The sequence below is a fragment of the Pygocentrus nattereri genome, chromosome 2 (assembly GCF_015220715.1).
Source record: "Pygocentrus nattereri isolate fPygNat1 chromosome 2, fPygNat1.pri, whole genome shotgun sequence".
Lineage (NCBI taxonomy): Eukaryota > Metazoa > Chordata > Actinopteri > Characiformes > Serrasalmidae > Pygocentrus > Pygocentrus nattereri.
Window position 1 is genome coordinate 44,467,882 of NC_051212.1, and position 17,207 is coordinate 44,485,088.

Sequence of the window (17,207 nt, forward strand, 5' to 3'; positions counted from 1 at the left end):
AAACCTATGGGATGAACCAGGCCTGACTCAAACACATGTAAAAACAAAAGACATCAGTCTATGATCTGAAAATAGAATATCATTTTTCATATCTAACAAATACATTGTAAAATATAATATTATGAATTTAAATCATGTTTTAATTCACCTCACGTGTACTCAGCAGCTTATCATCGCCCTTTTTGAGCTCAGACTAAAAACTGAAGAAGTATATGAAGTACCAACAGGGGGAGATATTGTAACATCTATCTTACTTCTAGCCTTGAAAATGCTGCTCTATCTTTCAAATAAGAGAAAATAATGTGCCTCAGTAAAGAATAAACATAACAGCAGACAGACAGAGAAGCTTGGATGGTTTGCTGTTGATGGGTTTTGCATGATGAACTGCTTTACCAGGACACATTTTCTGAGGACTCTGTTAATACTTCTTGCATGTTGTTTAGGTAATGTATGATCTCCATTAATAAAGTACTGTTTTACTGTTCATGTCAGATTCTGCAGTTTTAGAAACACTGACATATTTCTATATTTTCACAGAATGTCGAGGAAAGGACACAGTTCTTCAGCCAAGAAGACAGCAGTGGGCATCTGAAAGAGAAACAGTGACTTTAGATTGTGAATACAACACCACAAGCACAGATCCAACTCTGCTGTGGTACCAACAGAAAGATCAACACCCTCCAAAATATATTTCGCTAAAATCTAAATTTGGAGCTGGAGATACAGCAGCAGAGTTCAAAGAGAGATTTCACTCCAATCTCAATTCCAGCACAAGAAGAGCTCCACTGATGATCCAGAAGCTGAGTGTGAGGGACTCTGCTGTGTATTACTGCGCTCTGCAGCCCACAGTGACTACATAACACTCACAACTCCAACAAAAACCTACTCAGCTCACTCTGATGGCAAGTGATGTATTTACAGCAGAAGTGTGTGTGGGACTCTCCAACAGAGAGTATATTATTATTCATGTTGATGGCATCAGACAATAATCTGAATATTCAAATTTTATGTGTGATTATATTATTAATCATTATTCCATCACAAAAATTCACTGCCGTTTATGTATTATGTACAGGAATTAAACACTATAAGTACTAAAGAATGAGTAACTGTGAACAGTTGTCATATGAGTTCACCAACAATACTGAGTTGTAGTCATTACTGTTATATTGCACTTCCTGAATCTATTAACCTGAATTTAGCTGGATTTACTCACATTTCAGGGTTGGGCAGCACATACGGAAACCCAAAATTGAATATTGGGGTGGGTTGGAACCCTTCATATGAAATAAAGCAAGAATTTCTTGACTCCTCCCTTTGGATAAACTGTAAATTAATAACATAACAGCGCAGTGTAGTGCACCAAGCCATACTGGTCTGGTTTAAAACTGAAGCTTAAAGCTCAAGTACATGTCAAACTGCTAAATTGTAGATATCTTTGACTATAAGTCAGTAGCAGCCATGAAAGTGTTGTTAGCCATGAAACAGTTGTTATTAATTACTGTAAAACACAATTCAGTGTCATCTGTTCCTATGATTTTTGATTTATAAGTCTGGCTTGGTTTTAAATTTTGCTCTTTTTTAATTTCATGTAGTGTATATTCAAATATAATCTCTCCACTAGAAACTTTTTTCACTCTCCTGCAGCTACAGACACAGTAATGTGCTCCTTGACCACCTGGCTTCTCTGCTAAGGTTCAGAACAAAAGAGTGGGTCTGTTCATCTCTTCTGCTGCAGCATCAGACTCTGCACTCTACTACTGTGCACGGTATTGTAGAGTACAGCACAGTATGGTAAACTATATCCGTCTTCAAACCTCATTGGTATCACAGTGATAAAACGCCAGTCTACCAACACACAGACTAGCAGTTGTCACCACACACAAAACACCCTTATCTGTAAAAATCCCTGTCTGGAAAATATACATATGTACACACCAATCAGGCTTAACATTTTGACCACATGGATTGCGAGAAATTCTGATGAGTCTTTTACATTACGGAGGTATTTGGGCCCAACAATTGCAGAACTGTTTTTCAAACATGACCTGCCTGTTTAAAGTCTTGAGATGTGACTCAAGTCAGGACTTTGAGGTGGCCACTCCAAAACCTAAATTTTGTTTCTTTTGAGCCACTCAGAGGTGGACTTGCTTGTGTGCTTTGGGTCAGAGTCCTGCTGCATAACCCAAATGTGCTTGTCTTGCTGGCACATGACAGTCAGTACCTCATTGAGGCCCCCGAGTCCACCTGCGTTGAGGTGGCCCGAGTGCGGCCGGGTGAGTGACCAACGTTCAACTGAGCAGGAACAGCGTTTAGAGCCGCTTCTGGAAACTTCGTAAGGCTTCAAAACGCGTTTGGTGAAGATCAGCTAGATTGGTGGACTGTATCCGCATAACCTGCAACTCTCCAGAGTTCAGAACATTCCAGTGTGTGATATTTTATAATAACTAATAAAGCTCATAAATAATAAACCCATGCATAAAAAGCAAGCTCAGCTCAGTTTCTCATTTGAATTTTCCGTTCCACCTTAAATGTTGCTGCAGTTACACTGAGGTGAACGAATTTAAAAGTTGGCGAATACGAAGCCACAGCAGCTCAATAAATACATCAGTTTACCTCAATAAATAATCCTTGATCAACAAATGACCTCAGACTTTTGCTCGGAGACGTTTACTGAGCAGTTAATGTGCAGCACAGCGAAGCTACAATCAGCCGTTGGAGCTGCTGATCGCATCTCACTGGCTGATCTAACGCTGCGTCCCAAACCACACACTGCTGTACTTCACCTACTACACTAATGAGTGCACTTCTGATGGTTTATGCGCTTTAGGGTGCTAGTGTGCGGTTTGGAACACGAAAATAATATCCCAGCGGGAAATGTCAGCCGTTGATATTACAGCTTTCGTTTATAATAAATAAAAGCGCAAATTGAAAGAAAGCAAGTCAGTAGACTCAAATACACTGATTAATGTGCTTTACACATTTAAGTGTTTCAAAAAAATGCGTTTTACTCACTTTGCTCGATCGGTTATGGCTTTGTTTTCTCATTACAAACCGCCACAGCATCGCTGAGTGAACTTGAAATTGACAATCAGACTGGTGGCAGCGCGATTGAAACGCCATCGGAAAACTATCGATAGGAAACTGCAGGCATTAGAATGTTGGGGTTTGCTGTAGAATGATTGGACAGGACAAACTTGTACATAGAATTACATCACAATGGCTGTTTGTTACATCATTTGCACAGTAAAAAGTGTATTTGAGCAGTAGTTGAAGTAATGTAATTTTTTGAGTTAGTCTTATTCAGCTTCGTGCTTTAGTGATGGTAGTCTACTTTCGTGAATTGTATCAACTTAAAAATGACACCATGTTACCCCAACCTGCGATTCTTATTTCAGTAAAAGCTTGTCAATTAAGTTTCTTTTGTGCGTCTGACATCATGATGTTAATGTCATGACGTCTACGTCATTTCCAGAACGCCCCCCCACCGCACTGTTTTTTTTTCAGGCGCTATTTTTGTACCGCGACTTGGAAAGAAGGTAAGTTTAATGCAAGACAAAAATGATATTTTTTTATTAATAATATGTAAGATTACATGTAAAATGATACACCCGATTTTTTTTACATTGTATTGTTTACGTTTTTGAAAACTTGCTCAATCAAACCAGCTATCGTTAAGTAACGCTAGCGTTATCCAGGTTTAAATTAGCGTGGCTAGCTAGCGAGTCTATTTCGACCCATTTTTCTGGTTTTGTGGAATCTCATATCTTATCTTCTGTCTTCTGATGTATGACCCTTGTAGTAACAGTAGTAGCCAAGTATTTTTTTTTTATCTGGCAAGTAGATTTTAAATCGCTGTAGTGTCCTGCGGCAATGCTAACGTAGCTAGTTTTTTTTTCTAGGAAGATTGGCCCATGAAGAGCTAGCTAGCGAGTTATATCACGACCAGTTGGTAGTTTAGCTCACTAATGGTATGTTGGTAATAAGCGGGTACGTTTATTGCCGTAAATGAAAGTTGTGTTGGTGTTTTGTAGTAGTGTAACTGATTATTAGCACATTGACAGCATTACTGAGCTGGTTAAGTCTAACGTTAGCTTGCCACCAGGGCCGTTATGTGGCCGCGCGCGCGGGTCTGTTCGTCCCGCTTCGGGTGGGTGTGTGCGCGCGTGCATGGAGTGTAAGTTCACACGTTTGTCGGTCCGTGCGGCCACAACTTGTCTTCTACACCCAGAACACCGCAGCCATAGTTTAGTTACAAAATCAGCCGGCAACACCGGGGAAAGAGGAGGCATGTCGCTGTAGTGAATGAGCGAAGGAGAGTCCGAATACCAAAGCACACCAAACGCCGAGTCGCACGGCGGTTATTGCTCAGCTAAGCGTTACCCAGCCCAGTGATGCTGCGCCAGTGTGGTCTGTGTCAACTTAGTTAGTAGTAGAGACTCTGTCTAACTTAAGAGGTTACCATGTGGGGTAATTAGCTGTGATAGCCATGAATAATATTGCTTAACCGCACACATGTAAAGCTCAATACTGAAGACATTTCCCATTCCTTTGATATTAATTTTAATGTAATTTAATTTTCTTAATTAAAAAAAATCCTCTTGTGATTTTTTTTTTTCCCAGACTGATCGTGGTTACTTCAGGCAGTGATTCAGTCCTCATTGTTTTACCTAAGGTAAGCTAGCTAGGTTGTACTCCTATAATAGAGTACTACATGACAGGATTTACAATGGACTTTTACTGTCCTCTTTTGTAAATACAGGATATGTATATGAAGGAGGAGCCAACAGTGTTAGAGGTTCACAATGTATATCTTCAACTATGCCAATGTAAATAATGTAAATGGAGTTTTCCACTGTATGGCACCTTTAACATGGACATACCTATAGTGACTGTGTTTCTATATGTAGAGCATGGTTTCAGACAACTTAAAACTTACACCATTGAGCTCCTTTTATTGAGCTCTCATACTCCTTTTTTAGTGAAACTCTAGCACCATAATGTCCGCCTTTTTTCTTTTCTTTTCTTTTTTTTTTTAAACAATTTAGCTGTTATATTAATGATGTATGTCTTCAGTGGGTTTGGCAAAACAAAATTAATCAAGATTATGTTGTCCTTGACCGAAGACATTCGTGTGGTTAAATTTTCATACTCTTTAATCTCTAGTGCACAGTTACTACATAATCGCACAAAGTGATGTCAGTGATGTTTTGTGTTTGTGTCATGTACCCTTCTGTAGGACGATTATGCTCAGAGGGACCTAGAGCAGCTAACCATGGCAGTGTGTGCCATTCGCAGGGAGGGGGAAGGGCTGCGGGAGCCACCTGAAGACATTGGCATTGTCATTGAGGGCGTGGAAGTGTTGCATGAACTGACCTCATTCGCCTCAGCTTGTGCCTTGCTTCTAGGTTTGATATATGTACTCAACCTAGCTTATCCCAAACCTCTTCGTTTCACTTTTGAAGTGCTTCAGAAAATCATCATGCAGCTTGACCAGCATAAGATGTCCCCCAAAGTTCAAAATCTGTATGGCAGACTTCAAAGCTTGCAGTAACAACACAATGAGACACAGTTTTTGTTTGAAGCATGTAGAAATTCAGCTGCTTTCAGATATTGGTCATTTGTATTCTTCAAGATACTTGAGTATAAACATGCTATATTCCTCAAACCACAATTTGCAGTGATACACTGATTTGCAACAGTGTTTTTTGTAAGAGCAGCCATTTTTCCTTTGATGTGTTCCTAAAATCAGTTAGTGGTGGCAGAGTAGCATGGAAGATTAGGTAGCTTGATTTTCTACTGATCTTGATTACTCATTTAGTATGAAATATCAAATCATGATGAAACTTTTCCATTCACATTTGAGAAGCTAAAATCATTTGGTTACAAATGGGTGGGGGTGGGTGTGGTTACATCAATATAAAATATTTTAAAGTAAAATTTGCTACTATTTGAGGATTAAACAGCTAACATCACTTTGCTTTGTTGACATGTTGGGTTAAAACCATGTTGGTTTCATTGCTTTGACTTTTCAGCATTACAGATATTATGTTCTTAAACTTGAATGGTAGTTAAGATCAGTCATATCCTAATGTTTATTGATATACTTAGAGGGAGGGGAAGGGAGGAATGTTTCAAAGTTGAGATCAGATCAATTTTCTGACATTAACATATTTTTAATTAATGGTTGTTTCAGCAATCCCAAGGCCTAGATCATCTTCATGACTTGATGTCTACTGTAAAATCTATGACTTTCAGAAAGGACAGAAGGAGAAGGAGCCAAAGAAATTTGTTTGGGTTGCATATGCAAAAATCTGTTACTTTTAAAAAAGAGTACATTTAAAACACATCACATCCACACAGGACAGGACATAATTAACAGATCTGTTTATATTTGTTTGTACACATATAAGCATATTTTATGTATCTTGTATTTTTACTATGTACATATTTACTGCACTGGATTCATAAAATAAAACTATAATGAAATCAAACATGAATAGCATGGCAGGCAATTTGTCTCTGCCCTTTTCTCCTTGTTGTCTTTGCATATATTCCCCAGCATGGTTTGCTCTGCTGCATGGAGATGCTTCAATCGATTGGAGAAAGAAATAAAAATGTTTGGTTTCTTTACTGACACAGAGAGAGGAAAGAGGGAAGATTGCTGGCTCAAGTCAGCAGGAGCCATTACTAAATTACTTACCACCACAAAAGATAACAACAACAGTGTGGCACTCCATTTGCACGCTTCACAAACAAAGGCCACACCACTGGGAAGCTTAATGTTTTGTTTATTAAAAATAATGAGCAGGCAAAGAATTGCAAGATGTGTCTGTGTGCTTCTGTCTTAAACCAGGGCTTCATGTCTGTAGCCTTCTTTAGACACAGGCGGTCTGTCATAGCGATCTAATTAACACAGGCATCCAGCGCTTAACGCTACTGTGCAAACAAGGTTAGCTATACTTAACCTGATACTAGCTACCATTACATGTCAAGGTATTTGACAGCCTGGTCAAATATAGTGCTTTCATGGCTGAACCTGATGTCTCCAAATGTAATGTTTCCATTCAGCTTGAGTTCTACCTGCTGATTTTAAACGACAGTTGTGGGTGGGAGGAAGGCGACTGGTGCCTGTATCAAAGAGAACAACAGGGTAGAAGTCGCTCGTAGAAATAATCGTCATTATTTCATTCTCAAAATAGCAGCTAAGAAGAAATGGGCTCTGCAGTGGAATTATCTATGCATTGTTTGGCTTCACAATACCAGCAGTACAAAATGGGACTATTTACGGCCTAGCGCTGTTGGGGTTTTGCTATTTGGTAAGGCATTTTCTCCTAGCGAGCGAGCTCAGAGTGTGAATGAGGACAGAGGTTGAATCAATTAGTTTGGTAGCCAATACATTAGTGAGCTAAATGGCTAAACATTAGTGAGTGTGTCCCAATTCAGGGGCTGGATCCTTTGAAGGATGCGGTCTATGAAGGCGTGTCCTTTGAAGGCTGCTTATATCCTCTAAAGCTGATCCAAAATGAGATGGTCTGCCCTACAGCGTATTTTCTGTTTGCATCACAGCACCTCTGTTCCCGCCCTTACCGTTACGCCCCCAAGCAACTCTCTTGTCAACCTCTTTTAATGTTCTGTAAAGATGGAACCAGAAACTTTGGTTTTCTTTTTCTTCTTAGAACGGACAGCTTAATAGCACAAGAGCACAATTATTAAAGTAATAAAAGCTACTGAGAGCAGTCCATGCAACCTACACTAATCAGAGGTGGACGAAGTACACAAATCATGTACTTGAGTTAAAGTAAAGATACCCAAGGTAAAATATTACTCCAGTAAAAGTAGAAGTCCATCAGGGAGAACCGAGTGGCTCTGAAATCACTTTTACACACAAGCAAAGTTTCAGTTTAAGGTTACTTTGTAAATTAGTTACAAGCTGAAAGAAAAACTTGCTTTAAACTCAGGATCACAAATAAGTTTTCCTTTACTTTATTGATCTGTAGGTCTCTGTTCATAAACATAAACTAACCCAAACTAATTTACTATAAAATGAAAGTGTTTGTATGAATTCAGAAAAAAAGAAACATGCCAGTCACGACTGCATATGTGTACATATTTCTATATTGTGGTCTATTTACACAAAGTTAGGTTAGTTCCATCATGTAGGTCGACGTATGTGCTCGCAAATTTTTTACGCTCCGGCACTGATGTTGAACCGTGTACTGCACTGGCTTGGTGTGACCAACAGGTCAAAACAAGCTCAGAACAAAGTGACCGCTGTGCCCTGATTGGTGTTCTTGCTTTGCACTTTTTGTTTTGACATGTTACATTTTTATACACACAAAAACCAAAAGGAACGACAGATTTCTCAAAATGTAGTGGAGTAAAAAGTCAGATATTTGACTTTGAAATGTAGTGGAGTGAAAGTAGAAAGTCACCCAAAATGGAAATACTTAAGTAAAGTACAGATACACGAAAAAACTACTTAAGTACAGTAACTAATTACATTTACTTAGTTACTGTCCACCACTGACACTAATATATGTCTAATGATATAACAAAATAAATTTGATGAAAATAGATTGAGCAATAAGGAAGTCATGGCTGATTTAACCCTGAGACTCATCTCTCAATACATGTGAATTTGTTTACAAGAGGATCTTGACTGCTCTAAAATTGCAGATGTGCAGACGTATCACACCAGATAAAGAACAACAGGCAATGTGGCATCTAGATATGTATTTATAGTGTAGATGAGGATGGTGGTGTTTCAAATGTGGTTCTTTAGTTATTTCTTTAGGTACACAGTACATTTACGACATGCTGGAGTTGTGACAATGATTATTTGTCTAATTTCAAATGGACAAATGGTGAGAAACATATTTACTGATTAAAGCAAGTGCAAGTCGGGGAGCTTTCAGCATCCCAAAGTGATGTGGGATACTTGTTTAAATTAAATTGTTAATTTTTCATACCAAAATACTTTATCTTCGTGTAACATAACATAATTATACTATAACACAATTTTAGTTTAACTTATCCTAATTCTGTAATTAATAAATTATCATCATCATCATCATCGTAGTCATCATTAACTGCTCAGTCCAGATAGGGTCGCAGTAGCAGTTAAGAGAGCAGAGAATCCCAGACTACCCTGTCCCCTGCAACTTCCTCTAGGAGAGGAAAGGAGAGAACACTGTGTGATAGACTGGTTCTCCTGTCAGGCAGAGGAGATGAGGAGGAGTCTGTTACTGAATAAAAAGCCTTAGTATGTAATAAGTCTGGGATTTTAAGGGATTAAAGATGGAAGGAGAGAAGGTGGCTCTTTAGATGTGAACACACCCATCTTCTTATTCTGTGCTCTGTTTTTCCTCTCAGCTACATCCAGTAAGTTAAATCACGGTTTCTCAGACATCATTAGTGTGTGTGATATGTAGTTCTAGTTACAGGGTCTCAAACACGTTGGAGGTGCAGCTTTCTCACAGCTGTGATAGATGTCAGATGACCTCAGAAGAGAGTCAGAAGGTGGAGCTGTGAGCTTAAGTCATGAAGAAAGTGTTACAGAAGACAACTTGCTGTCATTTAAGATGAAGATATCCAACATGTTCTTCTGTGCTTTCCTGATTCTCTCAGTATTAACAGGTAAGAGATGCTTTTAAGTCATGTTTGAATTAATTTCATCATCAGAAATTCTTGACATTCGTGTTTCCACTTTCTTTTCTAACAGGTGACTCTTTTGAAAATGTGATAACATCTCATGGGTCTGTTAAACAAACCAGAGATGGTGAGACTGTTACTCTCTCCTGTAACTACAGTGTTTCTCCACTCAACCTATTTTGGTATCGTCAATATTCCAGATCCAAACCAGAATTCCTCCTCTCCACCACTGAATCTGGAGGAACTGTTAAAGCTGATCCAACTGCACCGTTTTCTGCTGCAGTTGATAAAAGTCAGAGCAACAAAATTCTGAGCCTGGAGATCTCCTCTGCTGCAGTATCAGACTCTGCACTCTACTACTGTGCCCTGACGCCCACAGTGACAGGAAACCCAGCTACACTGTACAAAAACCTGTGTAGATGTAGCAGTTCAGCTCAGATTAGATGTAGTCTACAGACTACAATTAAAAAAAAGCTTGAATGCTTTAAAACAGAAGAAGAAGATACTAAGGACATATTATTATTTATTAAACAGTTTATCCCCAGTGATTAAAAAGTATCATGAAAGTCTATAGATGTGCACATAAGCCAGCCACCACAAGGTGGCAGCACTAAAATGTTTCTTCATCTCAATTCCTCTCCAGATCGCAGAACTTTAACATTCCTGCAGTGTCAGAATAAAAACAATGAAGAGGGAAGACGATTTTGGTTCTTTCTTATGCTGGAAACAATTTCAAATGAAACAACTCTTGGTAAGTTTCTTGGTAAGAACTGATCATTCTAATCATCCAGCAATGATGCTTTTAAGCTCACCCTGAACAGACTCCATGTTGGTGAAGGACACATTAAATCTGGCTCTAGCAGGAACAGATTTAAAGCACATTATGGTTCTTCAAAAAGCTTATCATCACTGATGATCCACAAGCTGCCTGTCTCTGTAGTGCAATACTGTATGTAAACTCTACTGTGAATGCTATTCACAAACCTCAAACTCTGAAACTCTCATGTCTACAGGTGAAGTAACTGATATTACTGAGAAAAAGAGTTTTAGTATCATTTAATCACATTTACTAAAGATCTTGGAATAAACAAATGAATTGGAACTACTTATTTTAAATTAAATACATTATTCTGTTTAATATTAGTCTCCATCACATTCTCATCATTATAGTGATTAAAACAATCAGATATGAATGTGACTTCCTAATTCTTAAGATTACAATAAACCAAAATGACCTTTTAGGTCTTATAATAATAATAATAATAATAATAATAATAATAATAATAATAATAATACACACACATTTTCTAAATCACTGCCACTGAAGTAGACGCAGCAGTTTTGAACTGCAAGTACAGCACTGTTGATCAGTCACCATATCTCTTCTGGTACAAACAACAGAGTAAAGCATCTCCTCAGTTTGTTCTGATGAATTTAACCTTTGGACAAGGACACACTGGACTGGAGTTTAAAGGCAGATTTAGTGCATATTTAGATTCAAATTGAAGTTTAGTTCCACTGACAATCCAGAACCTGCACATTTCTGACTCTGCTGTGTATCACTGTGCTTTGATGTCCACTGTGACAATAACACGTTCACCTCTCATACAATAATATCATACGAATGTCAGACAGCCTGTTGGTTGCAGAAGTTTTTTCTTGTTTGAAAGAACAATTTTCTTTATTATATTTTTCAGTTTCAGAACAACACATTATACTACAGCTATTTGAACAATACTGTCTCACAGTTTTTTATTACAGTATACTTTATGTAAAAACAAACCATAAAACCATATAGTAATAATGTATAGTTGTCTTTTTAAGAACACAGTCTATATGCACTAAAAGCTGCGTTCATGGAGATGCATCATTCTGTCATGTTAATACGGCAGGTTCCTGAAAAAATCTGGAATTCTTCTCTATTGTGCCACTGGTTCAGTTTATAGACACAGATGCTGCTGAGTGAAGATCTGTGCTGTTATACTGCAACACAAGCACTTCCTGACTTACTTCCTCCACTGAGTTCAGCACATAAATCACCACTATTACACAGACAGACCTCACACAGCTCTGTTCCAAAATGCCTCAACTACACAACTTACTGCACATGAGGAGATTCATACCACTGATTATCACTGTAGCATCAGGTAAACAACTGTGTTAATTACATTTGTTTATGTTTGCTACACATAAATTTACACAGCCACACACAGAAGCAACAGCGCACCTCAGATTCTATGCAGAATGCAACACTTAATTTAAAACTGTCCAACAATTTATAAAAACCCACTTTTGTCTCTGTATGACGGACACAGAGTTCATACGATCTGATGTTTGAACCAGTTACACACTGCAGTGCCCAGTCGAAAACATATTTAACATTTCTGTTTTTCTGATGAAGTCTGGGTTTGATTTTATTCAGAGATCTCGTTAGAGCAAAATGTATGAATAACCAAACACAACACACAAGACCAGTACTGCACACTGACAGTGTTGGGCAACTTTTAAAAGGTAGTGATGGCAGATACTTTCCAAAACATGAATTCAGTAATATATTCCATTACAATATACATAAAAAGCTAAGATATTCAGAATATTTGAATGCATTTAGAATCATATTGATATAGTGCACGGGAAAAACTTTGTACATTTTTTTACCAGTTCACACTGTTCCTTGCTGTGACTTGTTAGCAGTTTCCTTCCTGTAATCCTCATTAAAAAAATATAATTTAAATGAAAATTACAAATTCTATTTTTTTTTTCTTACTACCTGTTTCAGTATACTACTCCCATAATCCACTGCGAAGAAGTCTGATGCTAAGCTTATCACTTGCAAACCTTTCCACATTCCCAGCTGTATGTCAGTGGAACTGACCATGGACTCTGGGTCAGCTGTGTCCATCCTTACAAATCACACATGTAAAGAGTACTTTTAGAACTTTTCCACCCATTTGGATCCCAGTCTTGGAATGTTTTTCTGAATGATTCCTTAAGACTGACATGTTGGTCTCTAAGGGTCTCTGTGGTTATCACTGTGGTCCAGGCTGAAACTTCAGCTGCAAATTAAGGGCTGGTTAGGTCTGTAGAGTACTGCATGCACAGTCTATGAGTCTTTCTGCTTTCCAGAAAATGTTGTCAGTTGTCATTTTATGACATCACTCATTGGAGTTACTTGTTGTAAATGAACAGTCAAGAGCTCAAAGACTACAAGAAAATATTGTAAGAGAATGTGGGAGCCTAAGAAATGAAAGCTGTAGAAAAACTCTTTCAACAGGACAACGATTCCAAGCTCAAGGCCAAAGCTTCTGCCAAACTGCTTCATATTTTAGCCTTAAAAGTAGTTAAATTTTTCAAATATTTCTTGCAAAATATGTGTGACTAGCATTTATGAAGAGCAGCATTTTACAAGGCACTGCAGTTCTCTATTTCATGATTTTGATGTCTTCACTATTATTCCAGGATTAAACTCCATCTGTGGATGTCTCCATACTTTAGAACTAGTATTATGTATAAACAGTTGTTCTGTATTGAACTGATGGCTCAGTTAATAGGTACAGACTCTCAGAGCAGCCTGTCACATGATGTAATACTTCAGCACCAGCACTTCCTGGGTGGGTTTCCAAGAGTCTGATTTTCTCATGTAAAGAGCAAAGCACAGAGACCACTTTCATACTCAGAGACCACTATGTCCCAGAATGGCTATAATCTTCATGCACATGGAGCAATACATAACACTTTATCTCATTGCAGCATCAGGTAAACTAATAATTAATTTAAATGTAGCTAGACATGTTACAATATGTAGTTTCAGTTTGTCATTAAATATGATTTTTTTTTGCAGGTGTTTTAGCTGATATGATTGGTCCAATGGAGGAAGATGCCAACCGTTTCAGTAAAGAAACAGACACTGTTCCTCTGAAATGCTCTTATGATTCAACCAGGAGTGATATCAGGCTTTACTGGTTCAGAGGGCGTGTTAATGAAGCTCCAGAGTATTTACTGTATAAAGGAGCAAAATGGTTCAGTAGTCAGAAGAGCACCCCCACTGACACTCGACTCGAAGCTAAAACAACTGATACATCTACTGAACTTATTATCAGTGAACTAAAGCTCACAGACTCGGCGCTCTACTACTGTGCTCTTAAAGTAGACCCAGTGATACAAAGTCCCTGAGAGGCTGTACAAAAAGTTATTTCCTTATTACACCATGATATCAGTGAACCACAAACCCAGATAAAGACACCACTAACACCTGCTGCTGGAACAAAAAAGAAAAGGAAACATAAATGTGTTTCAAAACATGACAACTATACTTAAACCTCAAAACTGAAGTACAATTAACATCTGAAGTTATTCCTTTTATAGTTTACTTAAAAAAACTGTATAAAACTGTATAAGTCTGTATGAGTCTGTATAAAACTAAGCACAGACACCACTAAATGTATGAAGGCATACATAGACTGTATTTCCAAAAGTATTCAGTCATCTGCCTTCACACACATATGAAATGAAGTGAGCTTTTGCTGACAATGTCTTTTTGAGGGAAGGCCTTGTTTATTTCAGTTGGACACTACCAACACATTATGCATTATTACGACAGTATGACTCTGCCAGTGGTAAACTGGCCAGACCTGTTACTCACTGAAAACATTTGGTGTATTATGAATGAAAAGAATACAGCAAAGGAGACCACAAACTATTGGGAAGCTGAAATCCTATATCAAGCAAGAACGGGAAAACATTTCACTTTCAAAACTACAGCAGTGTCTCTTCAGTTCACAAATGCTTACAGAGTGTTGTTAAAAGAAGAGATGATGCAGCACAGTGGTAAACATCACCTTTTTAAAAATGTGTTACTGGCATCAAATTCAAGATTAGGCATATATTTAAATAAATACATACATACATACATGCATACATGCATGAATACCTTAAATTTCTCAGTATGACAGCTGTTAATGCCACACATTCAAATATTCTTGAACAGTTTCTTGGTTTATACTCGTGGTTTTACATGTATTTATTCTTTAACCTTCTACAAAGACAGAAAGCTCAGTGGAGCTCCTCCCCAGAGCAGGAGTTTCCTGTTGTAGTTTCTCATAACTGCACTCACTTCAGAGAGACTCACACTAACACACAGATCAGCATTAGAGCACTGAGAGCTTAAACACACTACTGACTCCATCTGATCATATTCACAATGAAGAGAAACCTCCTCATCATCCTCATCATCACATCAGGTACTCACTGTGAAGATGTGCTTAAATATATTTGAAAAATTGCACAAATGTTAATTATTCTGTCTCTTCCACTTTTCTTTCAGGTGTGTTTGGTGCTGATCAAATTGGACCATCAGAAGATCAGGAGACTGATGTTTTTAGAAAAAAGGGAGAATCTGTTACACTGAAATGCTCTTATGAAATAAGTAGTGAATTTGTCTTTCTCTACTGGTACAGACAGTATCCTAACAGAGCTCTACAGTATTTACTGTATAGAGGTGCTCGACAAAACAGTTATAGCCATACCTCAGACAGCAGATATTCATCAAGTACATCCAGATCATCAACTGAGCTCAGAGTTACAGAACTAAGACTGTCAGATACAGCTCTCTACTACTGTGCTCTACAAGTTGGAGCCCAGTGATACAAAGTCTCTGAGACGCTTTACAAAAACTCTCACACCTTCTGTTTGCTTTGAACACAGAGAGATCAAAGTAACATCCAAACCACAATCTATTATCTGCTGTTGCGCTCTCTCTGAACACAATAAACATGGATGCACATGTGGCAGAATCAAAATACATTAAATCATGGTTGCAAGACATTGCAGTTTTCTTCAAATTAAAATGTATATAGTTTCCATCCCAATCTAATCAATAATAAATCATGCAATAATAATGCAAACTCTGACTAACCTGACTAGAGTTACATAAAATTAAAGCAATATTTAATTACAAGAATACAAACATATCTGGACACGGATGCTACATTTGAAAACAGCCTGACATATCTGGACTAAATCATGATCTGATATCCACAACTGGTTCACGGTGTTAATGCCAAGTGTAAACAGGTGCAGATGTGAGTAGCTGCATGCTATATTTACACCATTATATTTACTCAGGTCACCTTCTGAATGAACTGTAAATGGACAAGTCATTTTAGTTTATACTTTATACTCTTTCTTGAGTTTGTGGTAATTTTCTATTTGGCTTACTCGGCTAAGTTGTATTCGTCATATTAAAGCTGTAGGCGTTCAACTGTTTTTGCTCGTAAGACTTCTGGATGTTATTGTAAAAAGTGAGTCTGAAAATGTGAATAAATACAAAAACTGGACACTTTTTAGAAACTGACTTTCAAGAAACTGTACATCATCAACTGTACATTTTAGTTACAGATTTAATATTACTCTATTGCAAACCTTAATTCAGTTTCAGTTCAGAATTCAGATTTTTGCGTTCAGATTCAAATTTCTAATGACATGAAGCTCAACTCCATTCATTAGCTGTGGAAAATACCCAGCACTGAATCATACGTTTACTCTAAGCGGTACTCCACGCATGCGCGACTGAGACTGAGGTGTTTATTCTCACTCTGCTCAACAATCTGATGAAAATCTTCGTTTACATGTCACTACAAGTAATCCGATGCAGAATGACGCGCATGCGTGGAGCAGCGCTGAGAGTAAACGTTACCATGACAGCGAACATCACGTGAGGTCCAGTCGGCGTCAGATGAGTTTCCAGCTGGCGCGCTTGAGTTTTTAATGGCTTTAAACTGACGTCAGACTCAGAAAAACGTCCTTCACATGCACTTATAAAGGAAGACGTCGTGCTCTGAGACACATAAGCTGGACGTCCGTCCCGCCGCCGTCTTTTGAAGCTCAGAGTATGAACCTCGTCTCCTCTGCAGACCGGTTTCTGCTCCGCCATGTTGGAAGGTATAAACCTTTCGCTATGACACGCCGCGCATGCGCAGAACGTTCTTACACCTTCCGATTGGAGTGTAATCGGATTCAGGCGTTTACACGGATATTATTCTTCTATTTACCGGGTTATTTAGAGGTTTACCCACCTCGTACAATCCGATAGAAATTGTATTCCGAATGGCCTCAATCGGATTAGTCTATTCCGGTTGAGGTGTTTACATGGACGTATTCTATTCCGATTGAGCTATTAGTCGGATTATTAACGGATTATCAGGCTGCATGTAAACGTGTCTAATGTCAGTTATAATTTAACGTTCTGAACATTCCGCCATTCATTCTCATGGGAGGTTTTCAATTTTTAAAATTAATTTTATTAAAAACTACCAATCGACTCCAAAAACACATAGCACAAGTCACAGCGCCGAGGCCTTTCGGTGGAGTTTAGGAACGACTGACTGGCTTTTATTTCTTGTCTTTGTTTTATTCTGTTTTTTGTGGAGTTGGGGAGTTAGGGAAGACTGACTTGCTTTTATTTCTTGTCTTTGTTTTCTTCTGTTTTTGCTGGAGTTGGGGAGTTAGGGAAGACTGGCTGTCTTTTGGTTCTTGTCTTTGTTTTCTCCAGTTTT